The sequence below is a fragment of the Cornus florida genome, unplaced genomic scaffold (genome assembly GCF_030987335.1).
Source record: "Cornus florida cultivar Cherokee Brave unplaced genomic scaffold, ASM3098733v1 CherokeeBrave_3.0.0_Hap2_Chr10, whole genome shotgun sequence".
Taxonomy (NCBI): Eukaryota; Viridiplantae; Streptophyta; class Magnoliopsida; order Cornales; family Cornaceae; genus Cornus; species Cornus florida.
This window is the reverse complement of record NW_026775580.1, coordinates 49,323,427-49,342,884: the sequence shown is the minus strand read 5'-3', so window position 1 is coordinate 49,342,884 and position 19,458 is coordinate 49,323,427. Positions and strand designations below refer to the sequence as shown.

The 19,458-nt window shown below is 35.8% G+C and overlaps 1 pseudogene; it reads left to right on the top strand.

Annotated features, from left to right (window-relative positions):
* The first annotated feature begins 5,156 nt into the window (after positions 1-5,156).
* LOC132277576 (uncharacterized) overlaps positions 5,157-19,458 on the top strand; it is a 117,735-nt pseudogene continuing 103,433 nt past the window's right edge.

The following is a 19,458-nucleotide window of genomic DNA, read 5'->3' as shown; positions in this document are numbered from 1 at the left end:
GTGTGGGATTAAAGATATTCAACTTCACCTCCATGTGGCCAAATGAGATTTTCATTATCTCCGTCCTACAATTGATGTTGGCATCAGCGGTTGCCAAGAAAGGACGGCCAAGTATAATGGGAATTTGGCTTTTAGGATTAGGAACCGGTTCCTTGTCTATGACAACGAAATCAACAGGGAAGAAGAATTTATCAATCTTTATCAAAACATCCTCAATTATACCCCTAGGCTTCTAATGGATCGGTCGGCAAGTTGCAAAACTACCAACGTCGATTTCAATTTACCTAGGACCAATTTGACATAAACCAAGTATGGAAGAAGGTTAACACTTGCTCCTAAGTCAAGAAGCTTAAACTTTGGAAGAGTGTTATGTTGCAAAATTAAGCTTACTTGCTCGGTCAAAACCACTTTTCTTGGTGCTTGGCTCTTGTTCTTCTGCTTTTGGGTGCACAAGTCTTTCAAGAATTTGGCATAAGCCGAAATTTACTTGATTGCATCTAATAGTGGAAGATTAACTTTCACTTGCTTAAACATTTCCATGATTTCATTGGTTTTTGCCTTTTGCTTGTCTTTTGAAATGGATCCTTTTAAGGCATCCAGAAATGGAATCTTTGGTTCAAACACTTTTTCAAAATTTTCTTTTGAACTCTCTTCAACACAAGAAGTTTTCAAATCATTTTTCAATAAAACCTTTTCAACATCATTTTTCAAAACTTTTTTTTCAAACACATCTTTCAAAACTTTCTCATTTACAAGGTCATGTATATACAATGAAGGAGGAATGGGATGTGAAATGGGACGGGTGACAACTTGAGGTTGTACAGGTTCACTCTCTTCATTGAACATTCCAACTTGATTATCCATAATCCTACCACTCCGCAAGGTAGTTACCGTATTAACATGTTCAATGGTGTAGCCTTTCGATGAGGAATGGGTTTCCACAACACATTGTTGCTTAGGTGAGACATTTATAGGCATCTTTCCCTTCTCTCTTGCATTGAGAGTGCTTACTATTTGCCCTACTTGGGTATCTAGCTTCATAATAGATTGAGAGTGAGAATGAAGCAATTGAGTATTAGCCTCTAAAGTGCCCAAAGCATTCAAAACTTTCTCTTCAAAGGCGGGACTTCTACTATTACCTTGGGAATAAGATTGGTTGGAAAAATGAGAATTAGCAAATTGATTCCTTTGTGATTGATAGGGTCTATAACCTTAGGTCCTTGGTTTTGAAGTGGAGGTGGAATGTACTTCCCTTGAAAACCGCCTTAGGAAGGGTTTGAGCCCTCTCCTTAGTTTTTCCAAGAGAAATTCGGATGATTCCTCTAACTTGGATTATAATGAGTACCATAAGGATTGTTCCCTTGGTTCATAAAAGCCGCATTGACTTGTTCATTAGGTTCACTTTGCACTTGTTCGTGAGGACAATGAGAAGTAGAATGAAGAACACTAGAACAAGTCATACATGTTTCATTTGATACACGATGAGAATGGTTAGGGAAGGAAGATACTTGGTTCACCGAGTTTTGATTAATCAAAAATTGATCAAACCTTTGAGATAAAGACTTCATTTCGGCGGCTATTTCATTTGAATGGTCGATTTAATGTAAGCCAACACTCTTCCTACCTTGTGAATTTCTACCATTCTTGGAGGATAGTGTTCTATGCAAAGAATTTTCACTCATGCTCTTATAGAGAAGCCACACGTCATCCTCATGCCTATCAATGTATGAGCCACCCATGGAAGCATCAACCATACCCTTATAGTTGTCCGATAAGCTCTCAAAGAAGTATTGAACTAATTGCCATTTGGGTATGTCATGATGTGGACACTTACTAAGCAATTTATTGAAGCATTCCCGCCTCATGAAACGTCTCTCCATCCCCATGTGAAAATTCTCGAATTGAGGTTCTCATGGCATTGGTCTTAGAAACTAGATAGTACTTCTTCAAGAGCTCTTGTTGCATTTCTGCCCAAGAAGTGATTGAAAAAGGCCTAAGATTGTTAAACCAATACTTTACCTTGTCTTTTAAGGTGAATGGAAAAAGTTTTAGTCTTAAAATCTCTTCCGGCATGTCTGTATATTTTACGGTGGAACATACTTCAAGAAACTCATCCAAATGCTTATAAGGTTCTTCACTTGGAAGTCCATGATAGTTAGGAAGCATTTGAATGGTTTGTGGCTTAATTTCATAATGATGTGTTCTAAATGGAGGCAATTGGATGCATGTAGGTGCATTATACTCATTAGGCACATAATGGTCTCTTAAAGCAAGAGGTGGATTAGCTACTTGAGATGCAACATGAACACCTTGGTTTTGAATTCCTTGATTGTTGATGGGAGGTTGTGGAGCATACATTGGCCTTGGCATTCCATATGGAACTTGGCCTTGTTGTTGTGGTGGTTGGTGAATGAATGACCTAGGCATGCCTAAAGGTACTTGTATGTTCTCATTGTGCATATTGGGATGAAGGATACCTTGTTGGTCTATGTGACCAATGTCTTCAACATGATCATCATTATAGTCATCCATCGAAAGATTGGCTCTATTTAAACTTCCTCTTCCCCTAGGATTTCTTACAATAGATTCAAGATGCAAATCAAGAGGGACAAGAGTTGGTCTCAATGAACGATGCCCATGCATGCACAATGCAAAACACAAAGAAACACAAAGAATGACAAACAATATGCCTTCACAACAATGCAATTAGATTTCTTCCATAAACACTTAATTCATACTCCCATACTTTAACAACAATGATGCACGACAATTAAAAATAAGCCTCAACACGGACCGACGATTTAACTGAGGGATTGAGTAAATAAAGTCTCACAAAGGTCCTTTAGCACTTCAACTCCAAATTTAAAGCTTAGCTTAGCAAATTTTTAGAATTTTTTTTAGCTTTTTGCTTTCTTTACTTGCTTAAATGCTTGATGGCTCCTTTGCTTGCTTCCTCTCCAACAATGCACCTAGTTAAGTAAGAACAACACAGTAAGTAACCAACAAGAAAAATAAAAAAAATAAAGTAAAGACACGATCAAAAGAGTACTAATCCTAATCAATTTCACAAATCCGACGTTGCCAAATCTAATCAACAAATCCCCGGCAACGGCGCCAAAATTTGACGGAAGACAATGGCCGTACTTTCACGCCAAATTGATGTAATAAATGTGCGGTTCAAGAAAAACCTTTTGGGTCAAGTTTAAATTTATAAAAACCACTACCAACACTACTACTAAGGTTGCAAGGGCGAGTAGGGATCGTCCCAAAGGACTGTAAGGATCGAGCAATGTCGTGCAATTGTTATTAGGGCTAGTAGGTCGAGTGATCAAACAATTGGTTGATTGGTTGATTAAAGAGCGACTAAATTAAACTAATTGATAGCAAAAGAATGCAATTAAGAGTAAGTAAGAGAGAGAGAGATCTTGGGGTTTAGAGATCACCACCGAGCAATGCGTTTCTATATCATTGACAAGTGATTAATGAGGGCAAATGGTGTGTTGCAATATTGGTGTGTGTGTGTTTGGTTGATTCAACAAGCAAGGATGACTAGTTAAACATGTATTGTCTAAACATCATGTGAAAGGTACAACATATCTAAGCAATGAAGCATATATTGTCTAAACAACATGTGAAAGGCACAATAAATCAAAACAAGTCATTAATCCTTTCATTAAGCTCACAATCCAAATACAACACAATGATAGAGACATATGCTAATTGCATTCAAAAGCTTGGATCATCAAACAATAAGCATAATTGTCCTCCCATTTAACACTACACTACAATTACACTACATCTACACTACTAACATGAAAATAAACTAGGGGAGAGGCACAATCCATCAAGAGATAATCATAAACCATCAAGAGAATTACAAAAGCATTCATCTAAGCACTATGTTTTGACAATCTCCATATCTATAGGATCAATATACGTAGACATGCATCAATAGTATAAAATCTAGAGACGAGTACATGAACATCTATTCTAGCATACATAGACATATGGATAGAATGAAATGATCAATTGGAAGCATTAAACCACATAAATCATTAAATAAACAAGACCTATATATTTCAAAATGTCAAAACATCAATTACAACACTAATCCCTCAATAATACACAAGATTAAGATATAGAAAGCATGCTTGGGGCTAACTCTAGCCCCAAGAGGATGTCTAGCCACCCATGGTGATGTTGCTCCAACCCTCAAGGGCTAATTCCATGGTTGAAATCCGCTCCTTGTTGATGAAGAACTCCAATGGTGTCTCTAGCCTCCTCCTCCTCTAAACTTTCTCTCCAAGAGATGATATGAAAATAATGTTGGCTCCTTTGTAAAAAGCAATCCTTTTCCTTATATAAGTAGGTCAAAATGACACCCAAAATGAGCTGGGGTCGTGCACACAATATTCCGTAATGATTGGATAAAGGACAATTTTCAATGAGATGGAAATTTAACTTTTTCACACTGGAGGAAGTTCGATCGATTGAACCTTGGACTTGGATCGATCGAACTGGCTGAGATCTATCGAACTTAGGCTGGATCGATCCAACTGGTTGAGTTTTTTGGGAAAAGACAAATCTGAGATATTTTGGAGAGATATTTATGGGAAAAGGACAAAAGTGGTTAGTGGGTGGTACAGCTGTGGATAGGATCAATCATTTGAATAAGGACAAAAGTGTTCGACCGATCGAAAGATGGTGTTAGATCGATCGAACTTTTGGACTTTATGCTTTTGGGCCAAGGCTTGGATCTATCTTGAATTGTTGAGATCGATCATTGTTCGATCGATCGAACCTTGAACTTGGATCGATCGAACTTTACTGCTTGTCACCTTTGACTTCATTTGCTTCCTTCTTTCTCCACTTTGCTCCTTTCTTTATTTAATCCCAGAATTGCTTTAATTAAGCTCTTATTTGGCTGAGTTAGCTTATTTTTGGGATAAGTGCCTAAAAATGAAAATAATACGAAATCAATCTAAAACGGTAAAGTAAGATAGATAAAGGTACTACAATGCCTAAACTAAAGGGGTTTAAATATGCACTTTTCAGTGCTCATCACTTAACTAATTTTATGCATATGTGAAGAAGTGATCGAGTGGTATAAATGCACATACATAGCAAAACGTACCTTTGAGGATTCATATATTACAATGTCGACGTTGCTTACACTTTTATTTCTTTGGGTTTCGTTGCTTTCTCTTATCTCGTCAACCATTGTGTCTGCAAAACCTTATAGTCTTCCAAGGCTCGGTCTTTCCAGAGGAATTTTCCTACACGAACGCGGAACAAAAGCACAAGCACAAGGAGAAGGAGAAATCTCAGAGGACTTTAAAATCTTTTATTACAACCAAACACTTGATCACTTCAATTACAGGCCTGAAAGCTATACCACTTTCAAACAAAGATATGTGGTGAATTCCAAATACCGGGGCGGTGCGAAGAAACGCGCCCCAATCTTGGTTTATCTTGGTGCTGAGGCGCCATTAATTGACGAGGATGATATATCTGGTGGCTTTCTAACTGATAATGCCTCTCGTTTTAAAGCTCTCCTAGTATACATTGAGGTAGAGAACTGAATCCAAGAGCTCTCTTTATATATATTTCATTGTATTAGCCTTAATGAAAAATTGCATGCATGTTTATAATTTGTTTGCTCATGTATCCGCATCGGTTCTATGGAAAATCAGTTCCATTCGGATCGTTGGAAAAAGTGATAAAAAATGCTACCTTCGTGGTTATTTCAATTCAACTCAAACATTAGCAGATTATGCAGAAGTAATCATACACCTTAAGAAGAAATTTTCAGCTCACTACTCTCCTGTTATTGTCATTGGAGGATCCTACGGAGGAAGTAAGAATGCAAACGACTATATATAATATTGATTAACCAGTAATAGATTACCCCCACCTTCATGGGGATGATAAGCTTGCCCTCACATTTTTTGAACAAAAGAAGTGATGTACATTAATGCAATTTCAGGAAGAAAAAAAATCCCAACCCACATTTCTTCTCTCCTCTTTTAGCCACGACACCCTCACTCTCTCTCATAATTTTCCATTGCCGGCCATCTGTCATCATCATTCTCCTCTGCCGGCAAAGCGGTCAGACCATGATTGTACGGTGGAGCCTAAACCTGTTTGGGATGGGATGGCCGCCAATTGTGCCTCCGCCGGCACTATAGGTGTGGGGATAGTGGTAGTGGTGATTCTGCCAGTATAGTGTGGGGATGGTGGTAGTGTTGGTGGCGTCCACAGTAATGCGTGGGATGGTGGCCGGTGACGATGGCATCAGCTCCCACTGAAATTTTTTGTATTATACCCTTAAAATTTGAACTTTTTTGCATTTGTATTCATAAAATTTTAAAATTTCCTCAACTGAAATTATAAAAAAAATTATATATAAATTTCCCATATAAAATTATGTCGGGGATATAAATTTCTAAGTCCATCCCGGAGAAATTATGTCGGGTCACATGCAATAAATAAAAAAATTGAGGAGTGTTTTTTTAGAATTGTAAAGAATTAAACATACAAAAATGTAATTTTCAAAAAGTTGAGGAGGGCGCCCATGCGCCTTAATTGGTTCTGTCCATGGTGGAGGGATGGTGCCCCTGGTGGCTTCCACTATGGTGGCACTGGTGTAGGTGTGGGATGGTGCCGCCCACTGTTGTGCCGCCGGTGGTGGTGATGGTGAAGCCTGTGGATATAGTAGTGGCGACGCCGGTGGATATAGTAGTGGCGACGGTGGTGATGGTGACGCCGGTGGATATAGTAGTCGGGACGGTGGTGATGGCGACGCCGGTGGGATGGGGCAGCCAATTTGGAATTTTGCATGGGTGTGATTGTTTCACGTAATAGAAGACCCCGTCTAATATTATAAACTAACTAAAATAATCTGAGATATATTTGGATGTGCAAGTTATGCTTAGCAGCAAGCATATATGGCCTATGGAGAGAGACCCTCGACAACTAATCAGGTTCTCAACTCAATTCTGGAGTGGGTCCCGTTAAAATGATGAGCACAAAATGTAAATCTTCAACGAATGTCATTTAGGGTTTTGAATGATTGGGACTTGCCTCCTTCGTTCATCAAATCGACTGCTAGTGCTTCTTCTACGCAGATGAATGGTGCTCTGGATCAAACAGACCATCATTCCTATGTGCTTATTCAAGAAGAAGTTGTTTAGGGTTTGGGCTTAACCTGTTGGGTAGGGTCAGGATTGATGTAGTGTAAGGCGTATGGGCCTAATGTCACATTGGGCCAGACTGGTATATTCTTGTCCGTTTCTTCAACAAATTTGTTTCACCTTCCAAAATAAATAATAAAGGCATATTTGTTCAAAAAAACATGTTAGGACAAGCTTATCATTGCGAACGTATAGGGATGTTAGCTTTTGCCATTCTATATAACTAAGATATACATATACATAATTTAATTTTTTTCTCTTAATTAATTCTCATATTATACCTAAATTTTCAGTGCTTGCAACATGGTTTCGGTTAAAATATCCTCACATCGCCCTGGGAGCTCTAGCTTCATCAGCACCTGTCCTTAACTTCCATGACATCCTCCCACAAAACGGTTATTGGCCTCTTGTCACGAAGGATTTTAAAGTACAAATTAATTTAATTTCATTATATATTATTATTTTTTCTTTCAATCAAATTAATTTGAGCCATTTAAGTCCGTTGACATATGAAAGTAACTATACATGTATTTACCGTTGCAAGAAGCCAGTGAGAGTTGTTACCGGACCATAAAAAAATCATGGTCTGAAATTGATAAAGTTGCTTCCCAACCAAATGGTCTTTCAATCCTTAGTCAGAGATTCAAGACTTGCTTGTAACTAATTATATCTCTATTTAATAATTACTTGTATATATAATAAATTTTGAGAAAATAAATAAATAAATGATTTTCAAATTGGTTCAGGCACTTAAACGAATCGGGAGACCTCAAAAATGAACTGATATTCTGTTACTCAACTCTGTCATGCCATGGATGGAGCATCCAAAGGAACTGATATTCTTGCCCGGATATTTGCTGGGGTCGTTGCATGCTTATAAGGGGACTCAAAAATGCTACACTGTACCACCTTCGGAAAATAGCGAAACCGATGTGGGGTATCCATGGCAAGTAAATTTATATACTAGTAAAAACACCTGCATCAAACATGATCAAAATTTAAAAATTAATTTATAATAATTTTTTTATTTATAAAAAACTACGTTTTAAATAGTTCATATTTAATATTTATAAAATTTTTATAAATATATTTTTTATAAGAGTTCAGTTTTATTATTATTTTTTATTAATAAATTTTATAAACAATAATAGTAGAATTAATAATAAAATAATTGTGATTCAAAATCAAAATAAACAATAATTAATTGGTAATTTATTTTTTATTTATTTATTTTAATGATGATAATGATGATTCGAAATTCTTGGATTTATTTTAATTGATAACTTTTAAGACTATAATTAGTAACTTTTAATGGTAATTTATTTTATTATTTATTTATTTTTAATGATTATGTGAAATTCTTGACACCCCATTTTAATTGATAAATTTTAATAATATAATAGAGTTTATTTTAATTGATAATTTATTTTATTATTTGTTTATTTTTAATGATGACAATGATGATTTGAAATTCTTGACACTCCCTTTTACTTTTAATATTAGTATAGATATAGTTATTTATTTTAATATAAAAAAAGTGTTAAACTTGACCTTTGCATAATATATCCAGCTAGCTCAGTTTACAATTATATGCATGATACAATTTTATTTTTAGAAGTTCAAACAAATATATTGATGATTCATGGGTCAATAAACACTTGACCAAATAAACCTTAAAAAGTCATAAAATGTCCATATTGATGATTATTATGTACATAGGGAATGGGTCTTGCTACTTGTAGAACATTAAAATCGTGACAAAAAATTTACATTTTTGACCCAAAATATCTCTCTTTATTGATCAAAAATGGGCTAGGATCCTTTATAGGTCCATGAATCGCTACCTAAGGTATGTGTTATATATATTCACAACCCTAATTTTTGTGGTCATAGAGGGTTCTATTGTCATTTTTTATTTCTTGATAGGTAAAGTAGTAAATTACACACTTTTCTCTCCTTTCATTTTGAGAGGTAAATGAGATAACTCTGCAACTTTAAAATAAGAGAATCACGAGAAATATCTAAAAGAACGTGAAAGTTAATAAGAGAGTTGATTGGCAATTAATCCTAATATATATATATATATATATATATATATATATAAAAGGATGTATTTACCAAATTTACTCCTTGATTAAAATATCATTAGTGTTTCAAGAGATTTACAATATCTATTTTAATTAATTTGCAGGATCTCATTGTTTAGACATTTGGGGAGCAGATCCAAGTGATCCCAATTGGTTGGTTAAGCAAAGACAGAAAGAGATCAAGATCATTAAAAGGTGGATCAAAAAGTACTTTGCTCATCTTTCATTCCTTAAGAAAACAAAATAATTCTATATTGTACCACCTTCCGAAAATAATTCTACCCAAAATAAATCTAGCGAAACAGATGTGGGGTATTCATGGCAATCAAGTTGTATATATACATGAGATAATCCGAAGAAGATCTGTAAGCAGTCAATCTTGATGAAGATCTGTTCACTGCCAATCTTATTGAGAACACCATCTTCAGATCACTATGTATGGTAGTGTGTTGTCAAATAAATAAAAACTCAAAGAACAATCAAGGTGATTTTTTATGCGTTTGATTAAATATTTTTTTTTTAAAAAATAAATGTTTGGTTGTCAGTAAAATATTTTTGAAGTAAAAAAAATATATTAAAATTTAACAAAAATAATTTATCTATTAATTTTTGAGATGGACTAAAAAAATCTCAATCCAATCCCACCTAAAATATTTTTGGTTTATATGAAATATTTTGGTTCATTATGTGGTTCATTGCATGTATTAAATTCATGTACTAGAAGTATCCATTGAGTAATATAAATAGGTGAATCATGTAAATGTATTTCAACATACAAACAATTGAGCAATATAAGATAAAGAATTTAGCTTTATAGAAGTGAGTGTTTCTGAATTGTGTGTTTACTAATTCAGTTGAATATATGTGAGTGTATTCCATTTATGTTCATTTGCCCACCAACTCCAACAAAGTGGTATCAGAGACTTGTTACAAGATTGGCAAAGAAAAATGGCATCTAACAACATGTTGCAGCCCCAACTTCCCAAGTTTAGTGGGAAGAATTACAATCAGTGGAGTATACAAATAAAGGTGTTGTATGGATCCCAAGATTTATAGGAAATTGTTAAAAATGGTTGAAGAACTGGAGAATCAAGGGGGGCTGAGTCAAGCACAACTCAATGAGTTGAATAAGAATCGAAAGAAGGACATGAAGGCGTTGTTCTTCATTTATCAAGTAGTTGATGAAATAATTTTTGAAAGAATCTCAACAGCCATTTCAGCAAAGCAAGCATGTGATACGTTACAGGCCACTTATAAGGGTGAAGATAAAGTTAAAGTGGTGAGATTGCAAGCTTTTCGAGCTGAATTCGATACGATTACGATGAAAAATTCTGAAAGTGTAGAAGAATACTTTAATCGTATTCTTTTGATCACTAACCAATTGAAGGTGAATGGAGAAGATATTCAAGATCAAAGAATTGTTGAAAAGATCCTCCGAAGTATGCCCAGAAAATTCGAACACGTCGCTGTAGCAATTGAAGAGTTGAAAGAATTGTCGACTTTGTCAGTAAATAGCTTAATGGGATCTCTCATGAGCTTCGATTAAAAATTTTTGATTCAACGCCTCTAGAATAAGCATTTCATGCTCAACTTCTTTTAGAGAAGGTTCGAGAGAAACAAGAAGTGATCGAGGTGGCCGAGGAAGAGGAAGAAATAATGAAGGAAGAACTTTTGAGTATAAGAAAAATGCTAATTTTCCTCCTAATAAAGGAAGAGGAAGAGGAATGAATAGAGGTCGAGGCCGAGGTCAAAGTAGAGGACAAGGTAGAGGACGCGGTGACTCATATCATCTCCAGTGTTTCAATTGTGGAAAACTGGGGCATTTTCAAGCAGATTGGTGGTTCAAAAAGAATGATAATGAAGTAAGCAACAGTTCGACATTCATACACAAGGAGGAAGAAAAGAAAGAAGGAGTTTTCGTGTTGGCTTGCAATACACAAGAAGAAGTTTCAGAAAATATATAGTATATCGACAGTGGTTGCAGCAATCACGTTACTAGAGATAAGAACGCCTTTGCAAATTTGGATGAATCTATCCAAAGTGAAGTCAAAACTGGTGATAATAAAAGGCATTACGTTAGAGGAAAAGGCGACATTCTTGTCAAGAGCAAGAAGGGAGTGCAGAAGATTACTGATGTATATTATGCTTCAGGTCTTAAATACAATCTTTTAAGTGTTGGACAGATTCTGCAAAAGGGAAATGATGTACGCTTTAACAATGATGTTTGTGTGGTCAAAGACAAAAATGGTGGGCTGATTACAAAGGTACAAATGACACAAAATAGAATGTTTCCATTAAAGCTTATGTATGAGAAGATGCTCAGTTTTAGTACCATAATGAATGAAGAATCGTGGCTATGGCATTACAGGTATGGGCACGTGAGGTTCAACTCAGTATCCTACATGTGTCAAAAGAACATTGTTGTGGGTCGTTGCATGTGCACCAAAGTTGCAATAAAAGTGTGGCTAAGTTTAAATTTATAAAGTACCACTACTACCCCTAACTACTAATATAGCTAGGGTGAGTGGGGATCATCCCAAGGGATAGGATGCGTGCTTGGAATGGAAATAAGGTCGGATTAGTAGGTCGAGTGATCAAAAGATGTTTTGATTGATTACTTAAACTACAATGTAAATAGAGTCAAAACAAGGCAACTAAAATAAATAAAGGATAAAAAACAAAAGAGAGATGTCTTGGGATCTAGAGGTCACCACTAAACATTACCATTTTAGATACTCAATGTGTAATGAATGAGGGGAAATATGTGTTACAATACAAAGAGGTGTGATTGATCGAATTAACAAGCATGGATTGACTAATTAAGTATACATTGTCTAGACAACCTAGTGAATCGCACAATATATCAAACTAAGTCATTATTCCTTTCTTTAAGCTCACAATCAACACACTAACAAGTTAGAGAATTATACTATTTGCATTTATAAGTATGGAACATCAAACAACAAGCATTAATTGTCCTCACATCTAGGAAAATAAGGCAACTACACTACATCCAAGCTAAGGACATGAAAATTAAATTAATTAAACTAAGGTAGAGGCATAATCCATTAAGAAATGAGTATGAATCATCAAATAAATCACAAGAGTATTCTATTTAAGCATTATGCCTTGACAATCTCTAGATTCATAGCATCAATACACATAGACATGCATCATATTGACCTTGAATCAAAGGTTTTTGATGATCATAATTCATTAATGATGTTCTATGATTACTAATGTCTTTTTGAGTGAAATTACAGAGCAAAACATTCATCAAAACAAGCACTACAATACAAGGACAAAACTGAAGAAACAACACCAAGGAATGAGCAAAGGACTAAGCAATCAAAAGTCAAAGTCAAGTCATCACAATACATTAAAATGGGGTTAGCTAGGTTGGTGAGTTTCTTAGGAAACCTTGTTAAAGTATATATGAATATCTTGAAGCTCAAACTCTCTAACATTATGCATATCATCTCATTCACCATGACTAAGGAATAAAGGACTTAAGCATATCCTTATCTGAAAATGAACCAAGAGTTAGGATCAAAGCTTTAAGTTATTTCGGTCTACCGAAATAAATCATTGTTTCATTTCGGTCGACCGAAATGAATATACAGATCCAACTAATAGTTATTTCGGTCAACCAAAATAACTGAGAGATCACTTCGGTCTACCGAAATAAGGAACTATGGCCAACCTAAACCATTTCGGTCTACCGACACAGAGAAAGGCTTCACTTCGGTTTATCGAAGTAAAAGTACTGAGAGTATGATATTCAAGCTCAAACCATTTCTGTCGACCAAAACAAAACGAGGCTTTACTTCAGTTTACCGAAACAAGAGTACTGAGAGTATGTGTCCAACCTCAAACCATTTCGGTCGACCGAAACACAAGGGTGTTTCGTTTCGGTCGACCGAAATTGCGTGTTTCAAAATTCAAACGGGCATTTTATTCTTGGGATGTGTGTCCAACAGCTATAAAATTATCAGACATGTCTGAAAGTCTATAAAAAAACTTCAGAACTTCATTTAAATAGTGTTGCATACATTGAGAAAGAAAGTCTTGCAATCATAAAGCTTTTATCATACACACACACTTCATTTCATCAAAAGAGTATTAAGCTTCAAGTTATTCATACATACTCTAGAGTGAGCTAAATATTGTACTTCAGATCTGAGATAGAGATCATCTTGTATTCCATCAATATACTTCAAAACTTGTAAAGGCTGGTGTGGTCTAAGGAAGACTAAGAGAAGGTGTTTCTCTTAGCACTTAGAAGCTAGGAAGAGCTTCTTGTAAGAGGTTTGCTCTCCACCCGCAAGGAGAAACTATAGTGAATTGGGAAGTCTCAAGAGAGGTCTTGAGCCGAGTAGTAGGAGTTTCCGAACCTCGCTAAAAATCACTAAGTACATGTTTGCAATTTCTATCTCTATCTCTAAACTAATTACTTTATGTATATCTTAATATGCCTCTTTATCAATGCTGACTATTGAAGCTTAAAATTCAGATTGCATTTTTCATTATCTGTCAAAGAAATTAAGTTTGTCTTTAATTAACATTTCAAAACTGAAAATTGACCATAGTTTGCATAGACTCTATTCACCCCCCCCCCCCCCCCCCCTCTAGAGTCTAAACTTGGGCAACAATTGGTATCAGAGCTAGGTCTCTATTAGAAAAACTTAAGTGTTTTAGAGATCGATCATGGCAAACTTAAATGGTCACCTTCTTCAAGAAGGTCAGTCCAATACTAGACCCCCTTGGTTCGATGGAACAAATTATGGCTATTGGAAAAATAGAATGATAGATTTCCTCCAATCTGTAAACTATCAAATCTGGTTGGTTATTGTTAATGGACCATTTGTTCTAATGAAAGGATTTGGTGCTGAAAGGGTCCCTAAAACTGAAGCTGAATGGAATACAGAGGACTATAAACTTATCTCCTTGAATGCCAAGGCCAAAGTCAATCTGAATTGTGCTATAAGTCCTAGTGAATATAATAGAGTCTCTACTTGTACCACAGCTAAAGAAATCTGGGATAAACTTCAGATTACTTATGAAGGAACCTCACAGGTCAAGGAATCTAAAATTGACATTCTTATGCATCAATATGAATTGTTTCGTATGAATGAAGATGAGATTATTACTGCAATGTTTGTGAGATTTACTGACATCATAAATGGCTTGAAACATCTTGGCAGAACTATGACTAACTCTGATCTTGCAAGGAAAATTCTAAGAAGCCTACCCGAAAAATGGGATGCAAAAGCAACGGCAATCAAAGAAGCTCACAATCTCAACACACTTGAGTTGGATGAACTTCTCGGCTCTCTTCTCACATGGGAAACCACTCTAAAACATAGAGAAGGAGATCATCATCGAAAGAAGGAAATTGCTCTCAAAGTATCTTCAAGAGAAAAGGAAGTTGTTGACAACGAAAGTGAAGACGATGATCTAGCTCTCATCACTCAATCCTTCAAAAGATTTATTCATAGGAAGAAATTCAACAAGGGAAGGTTCAAGAAGGGAGAATCATCTAATGAGCAAGGCAAACGTGATACCTCTACCTGTTTTCACTGTGGAAAACCGAGACACTTTAAAGCTGATTGCCATGCCTACAAAGAGGAAAAGAAAAAGAGAAGAGCAATGCAAGCCACTTGGGAAGATGACGACTCAAATGGATCCGAACGTGATGAGGAAAAGGCAATTCTTTGTCTCATGGCAAATAAGGATGAGGTAAACTCAAATAATGACTCTTCCTCTGAATGTGAAATGTCTTATGATGACTTAGTTGATGCATATAATGGATTACTTGATGGTTTTAAAGAATTACATGACGAACTAGGTAAAATGGTCAAAAAATGTACTTCTCAAAGAAGAGAAAAAACTTATCATTGAAAACAAACTTCAAAATCTTCTTAATGAAAATGAGTGCTTGAAAAAGGAATGCACCTTGCTTAAAGAAACAGGATCTCCTGAGCTCATCTCTGAAAATGCTTCCTTAAAGTTAGTCATTGAAAACCAAATTGATGATCTAGCAAAGTTCACTCAAGGTACCAAAAATCTAGAACTTATGCTAGGTGCTCAAAGAAGTTTCTTTAATAAAAACGGGTTAGGTTATGATCCTTTTGACAAGAAAGCATGTCTATTGAATAAGAGAGAGCCTTTGACCAACTACTTTATTAAAAGTAAAACAAAAGTTCTAGATGTAATTATTGTAAAAGAATAGGTCATCTTATTCAAGAATGCTCAAAGAGAAAGCCAAAGTTCATAAAGAAGTGGGTTCTTAAAGGAACATACAAGATTTGGGTGCCAAGTGAAAATGTTTGAAATCTCTTTTGTAGGATGGTTTCAAAGTCTCCACGTCTTCCAAGGACAAATGGTTTCTAGATAGTGGGTGTTCAAAGCATATGACGGGTGACCGCGCAAAATTCTTCTCTCTAGAAGCATACAATGGAGGAAGCGTTACATTTGGAGACAACTCTAAAGGCAAGGTAATTGGCATTGGGATCATAGGTATTTCTCCTTCCTTATCAATTGAACATGTCTTACTTGTTGAGGGTCTAAAGCATAATCTATTTAGTGTTAGTCAACTTTGTGATAATGGATTTGATGTAACTTTTAAATCTGATAAATGCTTTGTTAAAAGAAATGAATCCCAAATATTTTGTGCTCCTAGAAGTGGTAATGTATATACTTTGCTCTTAGGTGAACTTCAAGAACAAGATGTTAAATGTTTCATGTCATCCAATGAACATAGTTGGTTGTGGCATAGAAGGTTAGGTCATGCAAGCATGGATTTAATTTGAAGATTGTCTAAAAATGAACTAGTCAAAGGTCTCCCCAAGACAAATTTTTCAAAAGAAAAAACGTGTAGTGCTTGCCAGATTGGTAAGCAAATCAAGTCTTCCTTCAAAAGAAAAAAGGACATAACCACTTCAAAACCACCTGAATTGCTCCATATGGATCTTTTGGGACCGGGGAAAATTGTTAGCCTTGGTGGTAAAATCTATGTATTTGTAATCATAGATGACTACTCTAGATTCACTTGGGTATTCTTTCTTGCATGCAAAAATGAGGCTCATTCAATTCTTTCAAAATTTTGCAAAAGAGTCGAAAATGAAAAGGAATATAAAATTAAATCCATTAGAAGTGATAGGGGTAGAGAGTTTGACAACCAAGACGTTGAAAGGTTTTGCGACGAAAATGGCTACAATCACAATCTTTCGGCACCTAGGACTCCCTAACAAAACTGTGTTGTTGAAAGGAAAAATAGATCTCTTTAAGAAATGGCTAGAACCATGCTTAATAAGCACAAATCACCTAGATCTCTATGGGCCGAAGCCGTAAATACTTCATGCTATATTATTAATAAAGTTGTCATTAGAAAGATTCTCACCAAAAAAACCCTATGAGTTATGGAACAAGAGAAAACCTAATATAGGCTATTTCAAAGTTTTTGGGTGTAAATGCTTTGTCCTCAATGACAAGGATAATCTAGGAAAGTTTGATGCTAAATCCGATGTAGTCATTGTTCTTGGATATTCCTCTAGAAGTAAAGCATATAGAGTCTATAACAAGAGGACCTTAGTTGTGGTTGAATCCATACACGTTGTGTTTGATGAATCTCCAACCTCTCCCACAAAAAGTGTGATGGTCAATGATGAAGAAGTTGAACTTGAAAGGGGTACCAATGAACTTGATACAAATAGGTCCCCTATAGAGCTTGAGAAGAGTATCAATGATCTCAACATAAATGAGTCTCCTATTGATATCTATCAAAGTTCCAATTCAAGTGATGATACCTCTCAAGACAAAACTACTCCAAATGAATGGAAGTTAGTTCGTAATCATCCCATTGACCAAGTTATTGGTGATCCATCCAAAGGTGTCAGCACAAGGTCACAATTAAGAAATGTATGCAATTTTGTGGCATTCGTTTCTCAATTCGAACCTAAAAATATACATGAGGCTGAAAATGATGAATCTTGGCTTTTGGCAATGCAAGAAGAACTCATTCAATTCAAAAGGAACAAGGTTTGGAATCTTGTCCCAAGACCTCAAAATAAAACAATTATTTGGACAAAATAGGTTTTTAGAAACAAAAAGGATGAGTCGGGAACTATCATTAGGAACAAAGCTAGACTTGTTACAAAAGGATATAACTAAGAAGAAGGTATTGACTATGAGGAGACTTTTGCTCCCGTTGCTAGACTTGAGGCCATAAGAATGCTACTTGCATTTGAATCTTACAAAAATTTCAAATTATTTTAAATGGATGTAAAAAGTGTTTTCTTAAATGGTTTTATTGATAAACAAGTATATGTTGAACAACCACTGGGTTTTGAAAGCTCTGATTTTCCAAACCATGTTTTTAAATTAATATGGTTTAGAGCTTGGTATGAAAGACTCAGTGGGTTCTTACTTACAAGTGGGTTTTGTAAAGGTAAGATTGATAACACACTCTTTACTAAAATCATAAATGGAAATTTGTTGATCATTCAAATTTACGTTGATGACATCATTTTTGGATCAAGAAATGACACTCTAAGTAAAGAGTTTGCCTCCTCCATGCAAAACGAGTTTGAAATGAGCATGATGGGTGAACTCAACTTCTTCTTAGGGCTGCAAATCAAACAAACTCTTGATGGAATCTTCATTTCCCAATCAAAGTACACCAAAGATTTGCTAAAGAAATTTAGCTCAGAAGATGCCAAACATGCTAAAACTCCCATCTGTTCTTCCTTAAAACTTGATAAGGATGAAAAAGGCAAGGAAGTTGATATTAAGAAATATAGAGAAATGATCGGAAGTCTTCTTTATTTAATGGCTAGTAAGCCGGACATAATGTTTAGTGTGTGTTTATGTGCTAGGTTTCAATCCTGTCCCAAGGAATCTCATTTGAATGCTGTCAAACGCATCTTTAAATACTTGAATGGTACTATTAACCTTGGTTTATGGTATCCTATGCACACATCCTTTGAACTCGTAGGATTTACAGATGCCGATTTTGCTGGTTGTAAAGTTGAAAGAAAAAGCACAAGCGGCGCGTGTCACTTTATAGGTCAATAACTTGTTTCTTGGTCATGCAAGAAACAAAATTTAGTTGGATATCAAAGAATCCCATTCAGCACTCCAAAACTAAGCATATTGAGATCAGATATCATTTCCTATGTGATCATGTCTCTAAAGGCGATATTGATCTGATGTTCATCAACACCAAGAATCAATTGTCGGATATTCTCACAAAGCCACTTCAAGAAGATAGGTTTTGCACTCTTCGGCGAGAAATCGGAATGGCTATAGAGAGTGAGATACATAGCAGCAGCTGAACCTCAAAATCATCAGAAAAATCAAGCCTCAGGATCAGCATTTTGGTTGACTAAAATCACAGTTTGGTCGACCGAAATGAGATCTAGACATTCTTTATAAAAGTCATTTCGGTCGACCGATGAAGCTGTTTCGGTCGACCGAACCTTCGGGCCCCATCATATATGGCCCATCTCTGAGTGTTAAAGACCCGCGAAATCAACCTTTGGTTTCAAACCTCAAAACCCTATTCACGAACCTATCTTTCTCGTTCTCTGAGGCGACTCACTTCGTGCAAATCTCCTGCGATTTTCTTCCTCCATCTTCTCATGCAAATCACTCATTATCTTTCAAGGTAAGTTGCACATTGAAATCTCTAATCTTTTCGTATGATTCATCCCTGAGCTTTTACATCTATTATTATCATCTCTTCATCAAAGTTCCCTTTCAGCTTTTATCATTTCTTGTTACATCACTGATAGTTAGGGTATGTTGCATAAATCTCTGTCATCCCTTCACATAACCTCTAATCTGTCAAGAGAAACCAATGGCAACCCGGAAGTATACATCTAAGAGAACTAGGCACACACAGGTCACTGAGACTGGAGGGTCTAATCCCCCAAATCTTGTTCCTTCCGACCCTTATCCTGCCCCAGCCATGCGCTTATTCCGTGAGCCAAAATTTAAAGAGGTTTATGAAACCAAGTTTCTTCATAAGATAATTGAAAAGGGAAAATTTTTCGACAAAAATGACACTGAAGAACTCATCACACACACCTTTTCTCTCTTTGAAGCCATAGGGTTGGGTGACTTCCTATGTATGAAAATTCCTATCTATCCTAAGTTGGTTAGGTTGTTTTATTCTC